Source organism: Lacerta agilis, chromosome Z (genome assembly GCF_009819535.1).
Source record: "Lacerta agilis isolate rLacAgi1 chromosome Z, rLacAgi1.pri, whole genome shotgun sequence".
NCBI classification, from domain to species: Eukaryota; Metazoa; Chordata; class Lepidosauria; order Squamata; family Lacertidae; genus Lacerta; species Lacerta agilis.
Genome location: NC_046331.1, coordinates 22,029,521 through 22,034,935, shown reverse-complemented (window position 1 = coordinate 22,034,935; position 5,415 = coordinate 22,029,521). Strand labels below are relative to the sequence as shown.

At 42.7% G+C, this 5,415-nt stretch overlaps 1 non-coding gene across 1 annotated transcript; it reads left to right on the top strand.

The window, feature by feature from the left end:
• The first annotated feature begins 3,783 nt into the window (after positions 1–3,783).
• TRNAI-GAU lies at positions 3,784–3,857 on the top strand. The gene has a single exon. It is a non-coding gene; the product is annotated as a tRNA-Ile (tRNA).
• Positions 3,858–5,415: the final 1,558 nt, after the last annotated feature.

The following is a 5,415-nucleotide window of genomic DNA, read 5'->3' as shown; positions in this document are numbered from 1 at the left end:
ACAGCTTGCCTTGTGGCTTAGGAAAATACTATTCGACCACTATTTCAGCATCCAATGCTTTAGCAAGTATCGCTCACACAAAGAAAAACATTTTTATGTTTGCAACGTTAAGGAAGTAGGCACTTGCTGAAAAGAAGCTGAAACTTGCAATTCTGCAAGACTTTGTGCTCCTGCAGAGACATAGGAAGTTGCTTTTCACCGGGTGGCTATGTTCCCCCTCCACTGTTGTAGGCAATATGCCTGTGAATACCAGTTCCTGGGAACTACAAGTGGGGAGGGTGCTGTTGTGCTCAGGTTCTCCTTGTGGGCTCCCGCTGGGCATCTGGTTGGCCACTGTGAAAACTGGCCTTAGATGGACCTTACATGGACCAGCCACCAGTCTCTTATTTTCAGGTTAGACTATTTGCATCCTTAGCCCACAATTGTGGCTGACAGCCTGTGACAAGCAGGGTCCCCAACAGAGAAAGGCTCCCATCACCTGTTCCCTGTTCCCTTTTAATTTAGAGGGTGAAGAATCTCCCATCTGCAAGCCAAACATGGCCCCATCTGTCCAGCCTACAGGACTCTTCACCCCAGGCCGAACCCTCACCAGCCTACAGGACTCTTCACCCCAGGCCGAACCCTCACCAGCCTTGACTGGAACTTGCCCCTGATCCATGAGAATGCCTCTTGCTTGCCTGGTTGGTAGATGAAGAAATGTAGCTTACTGTACAAATGTAAGAGGCTCCTCTGTTCTGCCCATTTTGTCTGGCATGCAGTCCCAGGAAAGTTGCCCAGAAGGGACTGCAGCCTTATGGGTGAAAAGGTTCCATAACTGCAGATATCAGGGTTTGGACCTAGCGTCTTCTGCACTGGTGGTTTGTGGTCTACTACTGCACTTGATTATGGCACACACATGAAGAGCCCTGGTGGCTACCATCTGAGTGATGCAAAATGAAGAAAAGAAAAGCATCCATTCATTTTGCTCAAGGAAGGAGTGCAGGAAGCTGCCTTTTACTGAGTCAGACAACTTGTACATCTAGCTCAATATTGTCTACACTGATTGACAGCAGCTGTACAGGATTTAAGGCAGCCCTCCCTGGAGATAGAACGTCGGATCTTCTGCATGCAAAATGGATGCTCTACCAATGAGCTACAGCCTTTCCTCAGTAGTGTGCCCCGCCCTCACTTTTGCTTAGTAGTGTTGCTGTTACTTATCCCCTTCTGAACTATCAACAGACAAGACTGAGTCAGCATTGAAATGTTTATTCGGAGTGGTGATGCCAGGATGGCCAAATTAGTTCTCTGGCATGGACAAGTGTCTGAGTTATTTTAACACAGCGAAGAGATAACTTTTGTTGTTCTTGGTAACGTCAGCTACAAAACAAGCAATATAACTAGGCTATGTGATTGAGTATTAACATTTGGGCTTACACTGCCCATGCACAGTCCAATGATTTATATAAAAGGCTATTCAGCATAAAGGTAGGATTATAAATGTCTTGTTTGCTTTACATTTGTGCAGTATTTTTTTTTAAAGTGTGAATCTTTCAGATGCTTTCACATTTCTAGTCCTTAGATGTAAAGGGGGGGGGAGAGTATGTGGCTCTCCAGATGTTGCTGAACTACAACTCCCATCATCCCTAACCATTGGGCATGCTTGCTGGGGCTGCTGGCAGCTGGGGTCCAACAACATCTGGAGGGCCACTGATTCCCCACCCCTGATATATAATGGGATTTATTATTACCCCTTTTATAGCCTAGAAAGAGTCTGATTTAGGAACAAGTGAGAGTGCATCCTTTTTTTGGGACCAACTAATATTGTAAACATTGGAAAAATGTTCTTTTCTGTTGCTACAGAGATGTCAACAATAGCTATTAAAGGGACAGTGTATTAAAACACCATTTTTGTTTACCTATCCTGTTTCACATGCTGCTAGTGTTGGGATTTTTGCATTTTTTATTTATTTAATCAGAAACATTTAGTGCAATAACATTAAAATAAAACTAAGGAGAAAACAATTCAATTGCATAAAAACCAAAATTAAACACACACACACACCAGATGTTGGTTGCATTCACAATTCCTGGAAAAAATAATTGTTGATTTGGATGGTAGTAACAAGTCCTTAAAAAAAAAAAGATTTCCTTTGTTCATAAATATTGGGATGTTGTCCTCACGTTCTTTTTTAAGAGTTCAGTTTAAGCTGAAAAGTTTCTAAGACTTCAAGATAGTGGCATTTGAACATTGTTATCATCATTTATATATAAAATAAATTCTTGCTATATAGTTGAAAATGCATCTTTTTGCTTGCCCTTAATTTCTGAGTTAATTTTTCAGCAATAGCTATGGGCCTGATTTGACTATACCATAGATCCTTATTTAATCTCTAAGTATTCCCCCTCCCCTTTATTATAATCATCCTGGCAGCAAACAAAAAATATAAATTCATTTATTTTTCCAAACTATTTTGATTTGGCCCATCCCATATCCCCAATAAGGCTAAAGATAGGATTGGTATAAATTCATTTGTTTATTTAAAAAAAATATTAAATTGATTTCTGAATATTGGGGATACCCCCCCATCTCTTTTCATCTTTTGACTTTCAATTTTTGTGGTCTTCTCCCCCAAATATATAGCCTTCTATTAAGTTTTGCCAAGAGTGTATTGTTTTATTGGAAATAAAAATTTGTAAAGCCTGGAAAAGATATAGCACACTTGAATGCATTTTATTTGCTGCCATTTTCCCTAATAGATACGTGGATTTAGGCTTCATCTACTGTTGATGCTGATTTTTTGTTTGGTAGACTCCCAGCTTTGAGTTCAGATTATGCTAGGCTTCAGGTTGGATTCTGAAACCCAGTGACTTCTAAAGTGAGTCCCCCATGCTCTGAAATGAAGTCTTGAATAGCCATTCAAATGTGCTATATAGAAAGAGCTCAGCGTGTTGTACTATCTGGGCCACTATTGTCACATATTGCAATGCAGTGATGCAAATTAATGATGCCATCAACCCATGTGATGTGTTAGCAGCCTCCATGTATGTGCGGCATCGTTGAAGGGCATCCTAGAGGCAAACAAGACTTCCCACAAAATTCTGTCAGCCTTGGCTTTGATTCCCCTCTGGCTTCTGATCAAGTGTAACTTTAAATCCCCTAAGAAAATATGGCCTTGACAAAAGTCATCCATTGTTTTGTGTTACCCACATTTTAGAAACATCCTTGGGACAGTTAATTCTCTTATCATTTACAGTTTTTTGAACTGATGTGAGGCTTCAGCTGGGGTGGCAGAGCGGGGCAAGCAGTGGGCAGTGTGCAATCAGGGCAGCACCTTCCCATTTCACTTCTAAAGATCCAGTGGTCAGCCTGGGTGGGCAAGGTCCATTCAGAAGGTTTCCTCGATGAAGTCTGCCACCTGCAGTTCAGTGACTTACCACACGGGGCAGCAGCCACCCCAAAGTGCCAGCAGCTCCTGAGATGCGTCATCCTACGTTCCAGAGTCAAGTTAAACGCCTTTGGGCAGAGAAAGTGGGGGAGGTGATGGTACTAGCAAGGCCTCCTGCTCACCCCAGTATTGCTCATAAACATTTAAGCAGGGAGTGTCCCTGCTCAGGTGCTTGTGACATCCCAGCTTAAAAACCACCAAGATAGTACAATGGGGTCAGGGATGCTGGTGAACCAGAAAAGGCATAAAGGCATCCTAATTATTTATATTACACACCATTATTTAGTTAGAGCATTTGCACACCACTCTTCAGCCAAAAGGTCTCCCAGAGTGGCTTACATGCAGTCAATTAAGACAAGACTGGATAGCTCAGTTGGTTAGAGCATGGTGCTGATAATGCCAAGGTTGCAGGTTCAATCCCTGCATGGGACAGCTGCATATTCCTGCACTGGGTTAGATGATCCTCACGGCCCATTCCAACTCTACAATTCTATGATTCTAAGAAAGCCCTCCCCTGCAGGTTTACTATCTAAACAAACAAATACAAACAAATGAAAACACAACACACAAGGGGCCAGGAGGGCAGAGGGGGTAAATCAAACCCAGGCACCAGTTCTTAAACAATCTTTATAGTGACCAGTTCAGGGGAGGAGTTGCCTGATGGGAGCTGGGCCTCCAGCAAAGCTGATGAAAAGAGCACAGTTTCCCAGCTCTCCCACTGAGGGAGTCTTAAACCCTCAGGTGACAGAGGAGGAGGGTGAAGAGGCCTGGTGGGGCTTGTCCACTGCAAGAGAGCTGATGGAGTGAGCCATGCTTTCTGAAAAATATTCTGATAATAGAGCAGATTCTTGACTCTTTGAGGGTAGCTCAAAATAAAAGAAAGCATCCGAAGCTGTGCATGCAAATAGATTGCTTTCCTCCTAAACAAGCCTTTTCAGTGTGCCTTGCCCCCCCCCCCGCAAAAAAAGATTATAAAGCAGTTGCCTTGTTGCCATTATGAATATGAGTACAGAAACACAACCTGAAAAAGGACCAGAACTAATGTTTGCTATCAATCTGAGGACAAGGTCGACCGTTTCAAGTCACAGACCATTTGACAGCAAGCTTTAAGTGGATTCGTCCAATCTTTAACTCAATTATACTTAATACATCAAAGCCAGCCACAGCACTGACAAAATTAGACCTGTTTAATTCAGTGAAACACAATTGTCTTCAGACCTGGAAATTTTGTCTTTGTAAATAGTAAGGAAGACAGACTGCTTCAATTATTTCTCCATTGCCACCTCCCTTGCTCAAGAAAGAAATCATTTTTCAGCAAGCTTTTCTATTCATCCAGAGCAGAATTTAAGTGGCTTACACTCAAAAGCCACCAAATGGCTTCACTTAATAATGAGCTTACACATATATACAACCTAAACATAGTGTTATGTATTGAAGTTCTCACCCTAGGCCACTAGGGGTGTTGTGTTTCACTCTGCCCACCGTGACTGCAGTTCTCACTCAGGTCCACATGCAAATGAAGGATTGAGAGTGCCGTTCACGGATTGGGTAGCTAGAGTTGTTACTGTTGCATTTTACTGAGTACTATATAAGCAGGCTGGCTCAGCCCTTCAGTTCAGTTCTGTTCCAGCCTGAGAATAAAGAGAGCTGCTTGGAGAATCACTGTGTCGTCTTCTATGTCCACCCACTACTTAATACATAGGGTGGAAGGGCTCACAGCATTAACACTCTAGCAGATCTTATAAGACAATTCCCCAAAGATCTTGTCTCCCCATTAGGTTCCCAGGGAGATCACCAAGCCACAGCTTTGGGTCCAGCACGGAGCAAGATACCAGTAAGCCTTTGTATCTCCAGCTTCAAGTATTAGCCAAAAGTGATACACACACAGCACCCCTTGGCCTTCTGTTCTCCATCATAGGATGATGTAGCATTCAGCCAGGTGAAGTGCGAAAAGGCTCAAGACATTTCTGTAATATTTGAGTTTATATCA